This window comes from Moschus berezovskii, chromosome 2, assembly GCF_049115385.1.
Source record: "Moschus berezovskii isolate FMDL1 chromosome 2, NW_MosBer_1.0, whole genome shotgun sequence".
In the NCBI taxonomy this organism is placed as follows: domain Eukaryota; kingdom Metazoa; phylum Chordata; class Mammalia; order Artiodactyla; family Moschidae; genus Moschus; species Moschus berezovskii.
Window position 1 is genome coordinate 16,205,022 of NC_142461.1, and position 16,976 is coordinate 16,221,997.

General features: G+C 49.5%; 1 protein-coding gene across 3 annotated transcripts in view; it reads right to left on the bottom strand.

The window, feature by feature from the left end:
* The window catches only part of DIS3L2 (DIS3 like 3'-5' exoribonuclease 2), a 368,569-nt gene that overhangs the window by 56,321 nt on the left and 295,272 nt on the right, over positions 1 to 16,976 (bottom strand). The window lies entirely within an intron of this gene.

Below are 16,976 nucleotides of genomic sequence, written 5' to 3' on the forward strand. Positions count from 1 at the left end.
AGCAGTGGTATGGACCTAACAGAAGCAGAAGATATTAAGAAAAGGTGGCAAGAGTACACAGAAGAACTGTACAAAAAAGATCTTCACGACCAAGATAATCACGATGGTGTGATCACTCACCTAGAGCCAGACAACCGGAATGTGAAGTCAAGTGGTGCCTTAGGAAGCATCACTACTGACAAAGCTAGTGGAGGTAATGGAATTCCAGTTGAGCTATTTTAAATCCTAAAAGATGATGCTGTGAAAGTGCTGCAGTCAATATGCCAGCAAATTTGGAAAACTCAGCAGTGGCCACAGGCCTGGAAAAGGTCAGTTTTCATTCCAATCCCTAAGAAAGGCAATGTCAAAGAATGCTCAAACTACTGCACAATTGCACTCATCTTACACGCTAGCAAAGTAATGCTCAAAATTCTCCAAGCCAGGCTTCAACAATACGTGAACTGTGAACTTCCAGATGTTCAAGCTGGTTTTAGGAAAGGCAGAGGAACCAGACATCAAATTGCCAACATCTGCTGGATCATGGAGAAAGCAAGAGAGTTCCAGAAAAACATCTATTTCTGCTTCATTGACTATGCCAAAGCCTTTGACTGTGTGGATCACAATAAACTGTGGAAAATTCTGAAAGAGATGGCAATACCAGACCACCTGACCTGCCTCTTGAGAAACCTGTATGCAGGTCAGGAAGCAACAGTTAGAACTGGACATGGAACAACAGACTGGTTCCAAATTGGGAAAGGAGTACATCAAGTCTGTATATTGTCACCCTGCTTATTTAACTTACATGCAGAGTATATCATGAGAAACGCTGGGCTGGATGAAGCACAAGTTGGAATCATGACTGCTGGGAGAAATCTCAATAACCTCAGATATGCAGATGACACCATCATTATGCCAGCAAGTGAAGAAGAACTAAAGAGCCTCTTGATGAAAGTGAAAGAGGAGAGTGAAAAAGTTAGCTTAAAGCTCAACATTTAGAAAACAAAGATCACAGCATCTGGTTCCATCACTTCATGGCAAATAGATGGGGGAACAGTGGAAACAGTGGCAGACTTTATTTTTCTGGGCTCCAAAATCACTGCAGACGGTGATTGCAGCCATGAAATTAAAAGATGCTTACTCCTTGGAAGGAAAGTTATGACTAACCTAGACAGCATATCAAAAAGCAGAGACATTAATTTGCCAACAAAGGTCCGTCTAGTCATGGCTATGGTTTTTCCAGTAGTCATGTATGGATGTGAGAATCAGACTATAAAGAAAGCTGAGCACCGAACAATTAATGCTTTTGAACTGTGGTGTTGGAGAAGACTCTTGAGAGTCCCTTGGACTGCCAGGAGATCCAACCAGTCCATCCTAAAGGAAATCAGTCCTGAATGTTCATTGGAAGGACTGATGTTGAAGCTGAAACTCCAACACTTTGGCTACCTGATGCGAAGATCAGACTAATTGGAAAAGACCCTGATACTGGGAAAGATTGAAGGCAGGGCAAGAGAAGGGGACGACAGAGGATGAAATGGTTGGATGGCATCACCAACTCAATGGACATAAGTTTTGAGTAAACTCCGGGAGCTGGTGATAGACAGGGAAGCAGGCTTCATGTGCTGCATGTCCATGGGGTCACAAAGAGCTGGACATGACTGAACTGAACTGAACTGGACGAGGGAGTGGGATGGACTTGGGGCTGTTGTCAGAGAGTAGGTTGTATATGATCTTGAAGATGGAACAGTCAATCACAAGTTTGAAGGAAAGGCCAAGAAACGGTGAGTCCGAGGTTGGGGGTGGGGTGGGGGGTGGGATCCTCTGTGAGGGGTTGGATATCAATTCAGGATGATGACACACTGTTTCCCAGATAAACCAATTCACAAGGCGTGACCTGTAGGTGTTCAGGTTGTGTGGGTGTGTGTAGGCACCTACTGTGTGCACAGTTCTACATGAATGAATCAGTCCAATTGGTTCCTCTATACATGAATGAATCAGTCCAACCGGTCCCTCTGCGGATGTAAGAGCATGTCCAGCAGTCACTTTCTCCTTGCTTACTAGACTCTTGCTTCATTCAGCTACACCCTCCCGCCCAGGGGATCCAGGCCAGGGGATTCAGAGGGAAGCAGATCCAGTCTCCAGGGCTGGGCCTGGCAGTTCTAAGGTGACTTCACACACCTTCCAGTAACTGATCAGGAACCTAAGCCAGTCAGTGCATGGCATTTCCTGGCCCTAGGAATGGGTTCAGGAACAGACATGTGATCCAGTGGAAGCCAATGTTTGCTGGGTGCTTCCGAGCGCGAGGGCCAGAACTGTTGCAACTCGCTTGCTACCAGCCTGAGGAGGAAGCCAGCTCAGGAAGGAAGCAGACTCAAAAGACCCGAGAAGAGCAGAGCCAGGGCCTTGACAAGAGCTGAGCCTGCTCCCTGCCAGCCTCCCGGGCCTCAGCTGCTCTTTGTAACCGCTCATTATTTCTCTTGAGGACACTGACACACTCCACTTCCTTGGCTCCTCTTCCTCTAATCCACGCTCCATAACGCAGCTGAGTCATCCTTCTAAACACAAGCCTAATGATACGGCCCTCTGTAAGGACCTTTGATGGCTTCTCCTGTTGTCTATACATCGGAAGTATAGGAATGAGTGAAACACAGTCCAGTCCTTCTGTGGGTTGGTTGCCGTATAATCGAACGTGGACTGTGACCGAGGGTCAGGCAGGGTGGCAAGTGTTGAGGCAGGTGCACCCACAGGGGAGAGGACGAAGTCTTGGAGGAGAAGCTCCCCGCCTCTTCCTGCCACAAGGCTCCACGCTCTCCTTCCACACCGCACTGCTCACTGCGACCCTGGACAGTGCCAGGCATGTCATACCTCCAGGCCCTTCCGTGTGCTTCTGGGGGAGTCCTTCTGGTCTGTCCTGGCAAGATCTCACACATCCTTCGAGATTCTCTCTGTAAGAGTGGATCTTCCAGTTCCCTCCTCTGGGGACTGGAGGCATGGCTGCTCTTCCCCAGGGTGTACAAGGGATCAGGAGTGGGAGCAAAGTACCCCGGGCACTCGGTACCCTAGCTCTGTCCACAGCAGGTGCCCAAAGCCTGGCGTTGAGCTGAACTGCAGAGCAGAGGTTCAGAGCCTCTTGTTTACCTGTCAACCACTAACTGCTCCAGTCATTTCATTTACAGACACAGCATCACGCCCCCTGCAGGCTCCTGAAGTCAGCCCATTTTATGGCGTTTGTGAGTCCTCTCTTCTGTAAAGAGAGCCTGTGCACGTCTGCCCGCCTTCGGTCACTGTACCTTCAGACTGCCAGCAGCGGCTCAAGTCCTTTCGGTGCCCAGGGGCTCCCATCTCATAGTGCCTCTGAAGAGGTGCTCAGTCCATTACTCCACAACACTTACGGAAGACACCTCATGAGCCGAGCGTGGTGAAGAAACAGGCCAGCCGAGAGGCCACCCTCTGTGCCAGTGCTGGCTCTAATCAGGGCCCGTCCACCAAGTGGCCTGCCAGGATGACAGCTGCTCTGAGACGTCATGAGGTCCAGCCTTCCTTTCCAGAAGCAGTGCCATGTCAAGCAGAAGAGCCCGCTATGAGTCAACCTTTTCCCTGGGAGGACAGTTTCCAACTGCATGACATTCCTGTACTGAGTACAGAGGGAAGGCAGCAAGGGAACCACGAGGCAGTGACAAGGCTGCTCTGCCGGCTTCTACCAGCAGAGGAGGGAGGCTTTAAATGGGTCTGCTTAGAGGCAAGGCTTTCTTTCGACAAAGGGTGAGCCAGTCTCTCTAGCAGGAAGAGAAGAGCCTATGGTGTCCAGGGCTTCAGGCTAGACCCCAGAGGAGGGCAGAGGCTCCTGTTGGGACCCCTTCTGACCTCGCCCGCCTGCTTCAGGGTGGGCCCTGGGAAAACCGGCACTGTGGGTGACCTGAAGGAGCTGGGGTGAGGGGAAGAGGCTGAAGGCCTCCCCCACAGACTGTGGGAACGTGGGGTGCAGGCCCTGTCGGAGTTGTTGGGCCTGCAAAGGTCCTCTTTCAGCCCCCTTGGGTCTTGGCAAGCGAAACTACAGGGCCATCCTCCCAGCTGGTGCAACAGGTGAGCATTAAGACTGACTGACTCAGGACTGAGGCAGGCTTCCTCAGGGCTTTCAGACACCTCTTGAGGAAGGGCCTTTGGGTGAATCTCAGGGGAAGAACGAACGCCCCAGGCCAAGCAGCAGAGGGGTCCACTGAGTCATTTAACGTAACCATGAAAGGAAAGAGACCTTTCTTTGTACGTCAGCCCAGGGAAGCCAACGGGCCGGATTATATTCATAAGGATAACTGGAAGAGAGGAATGGGACTGGACAAGAAAGATGGCAGAGGGTAGCTTGTGAGATGTTCCCCCGGGCTGACGAGCAAACTGGTCTTTAGTCCACTCACGTGCACAACAGGCATTACCAAACAGACACGTAGGCTATGTGGTACTAAACTCCAAACGGCTAAGTAATACCTCAGGACCCCAGTGCTTTTGAAAATGCTGGCCTGACCTAAGAAGGGTAAGAGACGCATTAAGAAATTTAGGAATGGCCTGTCTTATCCAAAACCAAGGTGGCCTCTGATGGGCACCCAGCTCTCTTTCTGGCCATGGTCTGGACGGCACCTGGCAGGCCATGCAGAAGAGAGTGGTTTCCCTCTCCGCAGGCTGCTTGGTGACTGAATAAGGGTGACCCCCATGACCTCACTCCGAGTTCCTCTCACAGGGGTGTAACAAGAGAGGTAGCTGGTGAAAGCAGAGTGCTGGATCTGGGGCCAGGACTGCTCTGGTTCAAACCAACATGGGTTCTGCAGGAGGCCTGCGAGCTTGCTTCAATCTGCTAGCTATTAGGACCAAGGTTCAAACTCAGGTCAGGGACCAGGCTGGGACACCTCCAGCCTCTCCATGGCCGACTTTTCCCTCATAGTCCAAGGGTCCTGCAGGGTGTCCAACTCTTCCTGAAGCCCAAAGTGGCAAATCCCATCACAGTTCAAACATTTCAGGTATGCTATTTATGGCACACTTAAAAAAGAATGGAAAAGTTACTTCTACCTGAGCCTCGGTTTTGCAAACTGAGAAAATCTTATTAGAAGGAAATCTTCACGTTCTCTCTGAGGTGATCGTTAGTTTTTCTTCTTTAGTTTTCATTGTTTGGTTTGGATTTCCTCAGCATTATTTCCTTTTTTTCCATCTCCTCTCTGCTTTCTTTTATAAGACAAAGATGCTGTGGACTTGGCTTTCACTTGGTTCACAGTGATTCTATGGCAATGTATTAAGTTTCTTTCTCCTAAGTCCACTGAAGTCTTTTTGGACTTGGAGAGAGCTTTTTAAGAAAGAACTTGCTCATTCAGCAGGATTTTCCTCCCCACCCCAAGCTCTGGTTCTGACCTGGAAAAAATAAGAGTGAGAAAGAGCAAGAGAATCCTGCAGTCCTGACGCTCAACGGCACAAACCACAAAAAAGAACCTTGCTCCAGTAACGTAATCATGGAGGTTTCTGGCACCTTGGTCTTTCAAGAAAAATACATCCATCTGCTGGCATAGCGACCCATCAAACTAAATCCTGTTCAGCATGGAGTTCCCGATTCATTAGTGTTGGAAAGTCTATAGCGAAGCTGGCCGATCCCACTGGATGACGCCTCCCTGCAGCAGCGTCTATAAACCCCACAGCTGTGTTTTCACTTAAGGCCACTTCTCCTGACTCCATTGCACCTTGTTCCAGAGGTTCGTTCTATCCTCATTAAGGTTCAAAATGACAGGTCGAGTCACACAGAGTGAAGTCAGAAAGAGAAAAATAAATATTGTATATTAACGTGTGTATGTGCAATCTGGAGAAAGGGTATGTGAGTGAAAGCTGCTCAGTTGTGTCCGACTCTTTGTGACCTCATGGACTACAGCCCACCAGGCTCCTCTGTCCATGGAATTCTCCAAGAAATAATACTCGAATGGGTTCAGTTCAGTTCAGTCCAGTCACTCAGTGGGTAGCCATTCCCTTTTCCAAGGGGTCTTCCCCCTGACCTAGGGATTGAACCTGGATCTCCTGCATTGCAGGCAGATTCTTTACCATGTGAACCACCAGGGAAGGCCAAAGGGTATAGATGATCTTATTTGCAAAGCAGAAATGGAGACAAATATGTAGAGAATAATCATATGAACACCAAGGGGAAAGGGGTGGTGGGATGAATTGGGAGATTGGGATTGACATATATACACCAGGAATGTGTGCTCAGTCAGTCGTATCCAACTCTTTGTGACCCCCTGGACTGTACCCCGCCAGGCTCCTTCGTCCATGGGACTCTCCAGGCAAGAATACTGCAGTGTGTATTCTTGCCTGGAGAATATACTGGTTTCCCATTTCCTTCTCCAGTGGATCTTCTCAACCCAGGGGTTGAACCTGTGTCTCTTGGGTCTCTTGCATTGGTAGGTGAATTCTTTACTAGGTCACATATACACACTCCTGTGTATAAAATAGGTAACTAATGAGAACCTACTGTACGGCACAGGGAACTCTACCCAGTGCTCTGTGTTGACCTAAATGGGAAGAAAATCCAAAACAGAGGGGATATATGTAAACATATACCCGACTCACTTTTGCTGTACGGCAGAAACTGACACAACATTGTAAAGCACTTATACTCCAATAAATATTCATTTAAGAGAATGACAAGTCTAAGATTCTTCAAAGTTGAGGTATTTTTACTTGCTCAGAAAAGCCGCCTGTCTCCACAGCAATGGTCAACCCATGGGGAGTAAGTAAGTGTTAGTCGCTCAGTCGTGCCCAACTCTCTGTGACCCCATGGACTACAGCCCACCAGGCTCCTCTGTCCATGGAATTCTCTAGGCAAAAATACTGGAGTGGGTTGCTATTTCCTTCTCCAGGCGATCTTCCTGACCCAGGGATTGAACCCAGGTCTACTGCACTGCAGGCAGAGTCTTCACCAACTGAGCGACAAGGGAAGCCCATGGGGAAGAGTGCTCTTATTCCGGAGTCACAGAGGCCGGCCCGGTCGGTTCACACTGGGTTTGCCTCAGTCAGCAAGCCAGTCCTGTCCGCCATGCGAGGGTTACCTCATGACTCACCACATGGCGAGGCCACTGGAGCTCTGCAGGCCGTGGCCCCACGGCGCCTGGGCTGGCACCACAGGCACTCCCCTGCCCCAGCCTTCCCAACCAGGCCCTTCCCTGGTCATGGGCCTCCTCTTAGGCTCCTCAGATCCCTGGGAAATATGATGATAGGGGACACAAGGCGTGGGGAGCAAGTCTACAGCTGTCACACGCAGTCAGGGGTGGGGTTGGTGTTATGAAGGTGCTCGGCACCCTCACAGCAGGAGCTGGTTTGAGGGTCTTCATGGCCAAAGCGGGTGACTTATGTTGGGACATGACCAGATCAGAACCATCTCTGCTCAGTTCTAGGGCTCAAGCCAACCACTCTTTGGGATGGGAGCTGCCTGAAGCTGCTTTGACAGAGGAGTGCCCCTGTGGACGTTGGCGGGCTGCACGTGGCCCTTCCATGTGCATGGAGCTGGCTGTGCATTTTGGAGAGAGATTGTCTGGGTCCCTTGGCATTTAGACTATGTCACCAGTTCTGCGGCCTAGCTGTTTGCTTTCTAAAGCTTGTGGCCCAGCCCCAAACCGTGGAGAAACCCCCTCACCAGAGCCCCCACTTCAGCATCCCAGCTACCTAGTTTCTACCTCTGCATTTCTGATACTGAAACCAGGAATATGATGCCGATCACAGGAATTATGCTCACTCTTCTAGACATCCTATTACTTTTGCCTCCTAAGCAGCCTAAGTGACAGGCTACCTGCTCACTCAGGTGAGTGGACTCAACTTTGTCCTTGAGTCAAGTTAGGCTGCAGGGAAGTGACATCTGTAGACGACATGAGCTTGGTCACTAGCTTATCTGCCTCCTTCAAGCTGTGTTTTATCCAACTTTCATCCGAGTGTTTTTGTGAATAACCTTATCACACCTCCTTTCTTCATTGGCCGAACATATAAAATCTGTCCACTATAACACATAAGGCCCCGATATCAAGCCTCATATGAAGAACTGCCTGTAGTGCCAGGAAAAGGGTCCCTTGACTTTTAATGAGATTTGTTCTAAGAAATAAACTGATGAAATCTCTCTCTTCTCCACAAAGCAGGAAGCTATCTCTGCATGTCTGATACTGAAACCAGGAAATATGATGCCTGATCACAGGAATTATGCTCACTCTACTAGATGTCCTATTACTTCTGCCTCCTCTCCTTGGTTCTGATTTTCCATTTTTCTTTCTACTGTATTCATTTTACTGTGTACTCCCTTTGTTGTAAGTCTCCTCAAATCCATTTTGGAAACAGCTAAGAGTACACATAAATAAAATAAAAGCCAAACATATGTAAAAACAGGAGATCCAGGCAAGTTCGAATACAACTTGACTGAACAAGGATCATGATGGTAGGCATTCAGTTTGTGGAAGAAAGAAAGCGGGACACGAGCCTCAGAGCCAGTGATCAAGCTGGCTCCATTCTTGAAAAAACAGGAGAGAACAGAATGATCTTCCAGGGAATTGGCCTCAGTTTCCAGGGACTTGAGGAGTTGCAGTTATATAACCCTATGCTGGAAGCCAGCAGCCCTGGCCTTGCCTCTGTTCCTCCCCCGACTCCGGGCTGGTGTGGGGTTCTGAAGGCCTTAGCCTTCCCACCTGTAAAATGGGGCTGAGTTCCTTTATGGTCATCCCCATGGTTTGTTTTATGGATGAATGTGAAATACTTTCTAGGTTTACTGGAAGAAAACCATGGTAATAAGTCGCTGCTAAATCTGTCAGAAGAGAAGCTCTGAAGATTTGAGGAGGTCCAGTGCTCACATCCCAGTGCTCTTGCCTGGAAAGTCCCATGGATGGAGGAGCCTGGTGGGCTGCAGTCCGTGGGGTCGCTAGGGGTCGGACACGACTGAGCGACTTCACTTTCACTTTTCACTTTCACACATTGGAGAAGGAAATGGCAACCCACTCCAGTGTTCTTGCCTGGAGAATCCCAGGGACGGAGGAGCCTGGTGAGCTTCCATCTATGGGGTCACACAGAGTCGGACACGACTGAAGTGACTTAGCAGCAGCAGCAGCAGTGCTCACATCTTTAGATGTTTCATAAAGAGGCAGCAGAAAAGAATCTCCTTGCATCCTGCTGTTTTATGTGGCCAAGAGCAACCGTCAAAGTTCATGACTTTCCACACCACCGTGTTTCCTTCCACCCAGGTGAGGCCAAGTGTCTGGACAACATATTCCAGGACAACATTCTAAGGTCCTTTCTGGTCTGAGGGCTGCCAATCTGCCCCACTGTCCTGCTCCTGCCTTCAACCTACAGCAGTGGCTTAGCAGCGCCTCCTGGCAAAACCATCACTGTCCACAGCCATCCAGTCTCAAAATGCCTATCGATCAGACAACACTTACTCGATTGCTCACAACAGCCTGAAAGGGACACCTAGGGGAACCATACCTGAGGTTATGGGAGCTTTCTGTTCTCATCCAAAATAATGATTAGTGTCTCAAACAGCCTTTTCTTTTTGAAGAATGTATCACTCAAATAGCTACCATTCTAACTATGGTAAAAACCAGAGAACAAATGAGCATTGTGATCTTTAAAGAAAATACAGAAAGCAGCTTATAGCTAGGATGATATGCAAAGATCAAAAACATCTAAAGAGGTTAGGGGAGGATATTAGAGAGGGCTCGGATCCAGCAAAGCAGACTTTCTATTTGCCTTGCTAACTGAAAAATCAGCTTTGGTAATAGAGAATCTTTGGATAATCTCGCAGAGTTGAAAATCGTTTAAGAACTAGACGTAATGTTCAATGTTAAAAAGAATAAGTTTCACAATAACCTTAAGGAAACAGTTTCATTGGGCAGAAACGTGTTTTCCCTCCAACGTTTGTGTAATCTCTCAAGAGGCTCTTGGCTGGAACTCGGGGGGCTGTCAGAGGCCCCCCACAGACTGCAGGGACCTTGGAAATCCTCTAGGATAACTGTCCAGAGCACTGGGCAGGTTTTCTTTCCAGCACTCTTAAAAGGTCACCTTTAGCAGCGACCCTCCTGCCTGGGACACAGGCCTTATAGTAGAAAGGAGTTCATTTCACTTCTGAGTGGGGGCCCCTCTAAACAACAAGCAATGCTGCAGAGAAGGAAAGGGCACAGACACTTCAGAAGCTGGTTTCGAATCCTGGCTTTACTTCCTATGAGCAACTCGACCCCAGGCAAGTTACCTTACCTCTCTGCACCTCAGTGTCCTCCTCTGTAAAATGGGGACAAAAACAGTACCTACTTGACAGGGTTGTGTGGCAATCACATGAGAGAAAGCACATTAGAACAGTACCTGGCTATGGCAAAATAAATTCTCCTGATGTAATAAGGGTTAGAGTTATTCCTTATAATGAGTTGAGATCAAATTTAGAGGACAGCACACTGGAACAAGTGACGGGGAGACTCAACAGTTCCAGACATGATCACTCTAATACCAGACGCATTTCCACAATAAGAGGGTTCAATTTCTTAACTGGAGTGGTATTTGGGAAGCCCCTTCTCTGTGTGCAGGACACGCAGCAGGGGGGTACTCTGCAAGAAGACACATGCTTCATAGCCTCCCCGTTGGCTTCAGGAGCCCTGCCAGCTCTTGCGGTGGCTGGGGGGCTGTGCTGCTGCTGGGTCGTCCGTCACAGGCAGCCCCACTGGACCGTGTTCCAGGTCTCCTGGGTTGCTCCCCACTGCAGCAGCAGGCAGGGAGGCCACGGTGCCCCAACGTGAGGCTCACGCCTCAACAGAAAAGCTCCCAAGGCCCCGCCAGGTTGGCAGATGTGTCTCAAGGTGGAGCTGCCCGGCACCTCTGCACCAGCAACAACTTGTCTGTTAATCCCTGCCTGGGAAGGGAAGAGGCCGCGACGACCTGCTAGAGCACGGCGGAGGCTGGCTTCTGACAGTCCGGATGTGGGAAAACTGCTTCTATCGCGGTTGGATTCTTCCCATTTATTCTCAAGTTGAAACATGTCTCCAGCTGTATATTTGTTTAACTCTCACACCGTCCAACTAGATTGTCAGCGGCAACAGAGACAGCCCCATCGATTTCTGCTTTTGATCCCCACGAACCTTTAAAAAAAAAAAAGAATTCCGAGGGGCTGTAAGGCCATGCCATTAGCAGCAGAAATAAGAGGTTCCAGTATTCAACCAGACACAGCACTGAGCACGTCACATGTACCGGTTCTATTACTGCCATTTTTTCAGGCGAGGAAACTGAGGTGCAGAGAGGTTAAGTAGCTTGCCTACCCAAGGTCAGGGGCTTTACCAATCCACTTAGCAGAGCCAGAAAGGGAACCCTAACCACCTAACTGCAGTCTGCACAGTCCTAGGAGGCCACACCTGCTATTCCTTCATCTGTGAAGAGGGCACTAAGCTGGATGCTGGGGCTCTAACCATGTACTTCTCTCTCACAGATTCCAAGAGACAGAGGGCAGTAACTGGGGTTCAGAGTGCCAGTCTTGCAGGGCTCGCTGGCAAAGGTCTGACCAAAGAACAACTGAAATTGAAGGCCAGTTGCTTTAGTGAGAAACTGTGCAGACCGGCCGCCCAGCTTCAGGTAGAGAAGCTGGACCACAGAAGGGAGACGTCTGGGTGGGCCTGCCAGAGGCCGGAGCCTGCCAGCAGACTGGGGGTGCCAGGTAAGCCCACTCAAATGAAGGCAAGGGAGAGAGAGCCACATGGGCTGGCTCTGCTTCTCCAGTTCAACGAACTTGCCCTCTGATTGACACGGCTCAGTCACACAGTTAGAAGAGCAAAACTGCAGCCAAGGGCTTCAGGTTTGCAAAAGGCTACAAGAAGAAGTGCCAGCCAGCTAGTCAAAACACTGAATAGCAGGAATGAAAAAAAAAAAAAAAAGAGCAACAACAAAAACGAAGATTAATACAGGATCTATTAATATCCTACTGAAGAAATGTGTTGGGGACCCAGAGAGCCAGTCTCCATTACGTAGACTGTGGGCTATCCCTCACGTCATCTCTAAAGTGAAAGCCTCAGAAGAGAGACTGTCCTGGGTGCCTCTAGCTACGAACGTTACAGTTCTTTGGGCAAGTACTTGCTAAACACGCTCCCTGTTCTGCTCAGGACCAGGCTGGGCACCCCGGGAGGCACAGGGGAAAAGGACAGTCCAGGCTGGCAGAGATGACCGAGCCACACTGACTCTAGCGCTGCTGGAGCTCAGAGAAGGGGCTGGTGGCATGGCTGCATGGAAGAGGCAAGGCCCTGTGAGTCTGCAGGACACCCTGATTTGAGTGGGAGACTGCAGGGAATGGGAGGAAACAGGACTGTGGCTCACTCTGAGCACAGACCACACAGGTCACGTCCATCAGTGGGTCCTCAAGAGTCTTCGACAAAGTAGGCACTCAAGACATAACTGTTGGAAGAATAAGTGATCCAAACCAGAGAAATAAAAGAATGTTCACTGTGAATACATACAAGACTGGTCTGACTACGAAGCAGAGGGTACGCCTGGGAACAGATAAAATCACACTGACGACGGTAACAAGATGAATACTCACAGTAAATCGTTCTGTGCGAAACATGTGCACATTAACGTGTCCTCTTAGTGGGTCTCTTAACAACCTCAGAGGGTGAGTGCTGTGACCACCCCTACTTTATGGCTGGGGACATGGAGGCTCACAGACACTGGGAGGCCTGCCCCAATTCACGTGACTGCAGCCCCGGGACTTGAGCCCAGGAGCCCTGACTCTAAGCTCAGTCCTTTCCCGTGAGACGACAGAGGCTTGGATCACCTCTGACGGAGGCTGAATCCCGGGCCCTCTTAGTGTGGGTTCCTCTCCTAGGCCACTTGCAGCTTTCTGATGTGGACTGCCTTCTGAGAGCAAGCAACTTCTGAGCTGAGACCTGGCCTCTTCCCAGGTGCAAGGCTGGCGTCCCACTCAGGTGAATTCAACTACACACTTTTCGAGATGGCTACAGATCTACAAAAGTAGCAAAAACAGAACAGAGAGGCCCCACCCAGCTTCCACCAAAGGTGTCATCTTCTACGATTCCAACACAGTATCAAACCCAGGCAACACACTGGCATGTCTAGTTAGTTCTATGTCACTTAGTCACATGTGTAGATTCGTGTAACTCCCACTGCAGCCTGGATCTAGAACTCTTCCTTCACCACTGAGATCTTCCTTAGACTACCTCCCTGTCCCCCACCATCCCCAAACTCCTGGCAACCACAATTCTGTTCTCCAGTTCTATCATTCCCTCATTTTAAGAATGTTGTATAAATGAGACCACATGGTATTTTACGATAACCTTTCAAAGTTATCCTATAAGTAGGACTTGATCCATTGTTTAGGTTCATGTGCTGTATGTGTGCTAAGTCGCTTCAGTCCTGTCAGATTCTTTGCAACCCCATGGACTATAGCCTGCCAGGCTCCTCGGTCCATGGGATTCTCTAGGCAAGAATACTGGAGTGGGTTGCCATGCCCTCCTCCAGGGGATCTTACTGACCCAGGGATCAAACCCGAATCTTTTACATCTCTTGCACCAGCAGACGGGTTCTGTACCACTAGCACCACCTGGGAAGCCCTTGATCCATTGTTTAGGTTCATAAAAGAATTAAGCAGATAAAAATTAAGCAGAATAAGGAATGTTTCTATCACGGTTCTGCCGTTTCTAGCTACGTGACTTTTGACAAGTTAACCGAGAATCTCAGTTTCCTCATCTGTAAAAATGGGCATAAAGTTTAAGGATTAAATGAGGTAACATCTGAAAGCACTTGGCAAATGGCAGGTGCTCAATAAATTCTAGCTGTTTGTTATTATTAATAACAAGCCAAGGAAGCCTCTGTGGTTCTTTATAGAAAGTCAGGCTCTTAACGGTCACAGACGATTAAGGAAATGACCAGCCAGCCCTTAAATGACCCCAGGTTATTCTTCTCATTGCTTCCCAAGACTCCAGTGTGGAAGCTACCCAGGGACTCTTAAAAGGTGCTTCCAGCAGGCATCTTCATGAGCAAACCCTCCTGAGAATGAGCACCCGCTCCCCAGGCCAGAGTCACCAGGGGGGCCTAGAATTCCCAAAGTGGGAAAGATGGCCAAGAGCGCTCTGTTTAGCATAGAATGTCTCCCGAGGACAGCCGGGGTTTGTGTAGAGGCCCTCCCCAGCTTCCCCTCCCCCGCCAGCAGCAGAGGGAGCACAGAGAAGAGGACAGTGCCAAAGGGAGGCAGGGGTCAGATGTGTGATTGAATTAGGTGCTGCATGGATACCCCACAAAGCTCAGCATCACTCAAAGGATGGATGTGTGAAGGGTGACAATGGCCCACACTACCCACAAGGTCACCTTTACTGTGACTAGCTATGGAAATCTGAAAAAAAAAAAACCTCCCCCAAAATCTCATATGCAAGGACTCCATTATTTAGTTGAGAGAGCACTTGACTTCGAGCCTTTGAGTAGCTGGGAACCCAGCACAAATGGCTGGCCATATCTTAAGCAACATGCCCAGGGTTCATTGAAAACGGACAAAAATGGGTATTCAGGATCCTTCACGATTTATTGAGAGTGGCATTGTCTGGGCCTCCGCAGGGCACCAGCAGGGGTGGGGTTGAGGGCACTCCTCCTGACGGCAGGGTCACCCCATGCGTCTCCTGTTCCCTTGGACTTTTCAACTCCCCTGGACTGCATTCACTCACTCACTTCTTCTCCTTTGAAGTTAAAGAATACTGCCTCATCTATCACTGACATGGGTTTCAAAAGGACTGAGAGTGAATTCACTTTTTTTTTTTTTTAAGCAGATGAGAAGAGCTGGGCTGGGAAGAGAGAGAAGGTAAGGGATTGGTGGTGACGGCGGTGGAAGGCTGAGTCCGGAGGATGGCTGCCCTCCCCCGGCTCTGTGCCTTGGGGAAGCCCTGTCCAGTGCCCTGGCTCGCAGTCAGGGACAGAGGCTTTGGCGCTGTGCCACGTGTTGCTCCTCAATGCTATGTGCGTCCGCGCCGCCTCACTAGCTTTATAGCATGTTTCCTGTCCTGCTCACTTCACTTGGGCAGGCACGTGTATTTCTAATGCTTTCAGGAACAGGCACAGTTCCCCTGGGGCGGGGTAGTGGAGGCGTACCAGGCTTCCAAGGCCAGCTGCCACGCAGGTGACTTTTAACAGGGTGGCCATGGTGTACCGCAAGCTCAGAGGGTCCTCGGTCCTGCTCTGAGTCCCTTGATGGTGGGGGTACTCTCCTGGGTGGTGCCACACCCAAGCCGCTGCCCAGAGACCAGGAACATCCATCCAGGTGCCCCTCCCTTTCTTAGGTTCTGATTCCACCTCCTCAGGGTCTTCCTCACCTGTGGCTTCCCGTTGGCTATATGACTGCAGGTTATGGGGTCTCCATCTGATGACCACTGCAGCCATCTAACTGACCCTTTCTAATTCATTCTCCACACAGCTTCCAGAGAAATCTTTCTGAAAATAAAATCCTGTTCGATCACGCCCATATGAAAAATGCTTCAATGGTACCAAGTTGAATTCAAGAAGGAACTCGTAGACCAGGGCAGAGCAAACAAGGTCCTGCGAGATTGACCATGGTTACACTTCCAATGGGCTTCCCTTGTGACTCAGCTGGTAAAGAATACACCTGCAACGCGGAAGAGCTGGGTTTGATCCCTGTGTTGGGAAGATCTCCTGGAGACGGGAAAGGCTACCCACTCCAGTATTCTGGCTTGGAGAATTCCATGGACTATATAGTCCATGGGGTTGCAAAGAGTCAGACATGACTGAGTGACTTTCGCTTTCACTTTTCACACTTCCAATGGGGCTTCCCAGGTGGCGGTAGTGGTAAAGAACCTGCCTGCCAATGCAGGAGATATGAGAAACAGGTTCGATCAATAGGTCTGGAAGATCCCCTGGAGAAGGACATGACAAACCACTCCAGTATTCTTGCCTGGAGAATACAGTGGACAGAGGAGCCTGGCAGGCTAGAGTCCATAGGGTTGCAAAGAGTTGGACATGACAGAAGTGACTTAGCATGCACACACACTTCTAATAGCATCTCCCACTGTCTCTGTGAGTCCTTCCTGCGACCTAGCTGGGCCAATGGCCTGCAGCTGCCAGACCACGCTAACCCCTGCACTGCTCTGCCTGGAAGACCCTTGGAGAAGCCATGGCCAGCCTACTCTTATATGTTCTCCTTTGCTGGGACAGGAATCTTCTGGTTCCCATCAACCCATCAACTTTTCTGGAGCATGCTCTGGACTACTGTTTCTTACCCGCCCTGCAGTGACTGACACAAAGCTGACAATCAGTGTTGTTTTCTGAATTCTTTTGCGGAAGTGTATTTTCCCATGGATGAAAGATGGCAGGCCTCTACTCAGCTTGGCTGAGGTCGCTCATCTCACAGATTTCTGTCAAACGTTAGCTGCGTATCCGTCCTTCCCAGGCAAGCAGTCCTTGGCTTCTCACTCACATCAGGCTTTCTTCCCACCACATTACACCCCAGCTGTTCTGAGGAAAGCCCAACTTCAATGGCAGTCATAACTAGCGAGCTGCCTTGTTGATGATAATTTTTAAAAGCCTCTCTCTCGGTTATGAGATTAAAGCATGATCGGGTGAGTCACTGACATGGGTGTTTGCATGTAATCGACAAAGTCCTGTGCTTGGCACCATTCACCATCCGGACTCTGGGAAGCAGTCAGAGGATTTATCCAGAAAGTTTGGAGGTTTTTCTCTTATCGCCCTAACTCTCCTTTATAAGATACAATCTTCACTATTATGCCAAGTCTTAAGCCAGAGAAAACTCCTATTTGCTTAACGGCCACTCCTGGGCAGTTTCTGAGGCCCACACCTTTCCAGATGATTCCTGGAGGGCACCATACCTGGGTAGGCTGCCAGGACTGAATCCATCCCAAACCTGCCCAGGGGTGTCTGTCTCTTTAATGGAAATGTTTTCTAAAAGAAATTTCTGGGGCTAGGAAATAAGTGGGGAACCTAAATGTAAACCTTAAAACTAC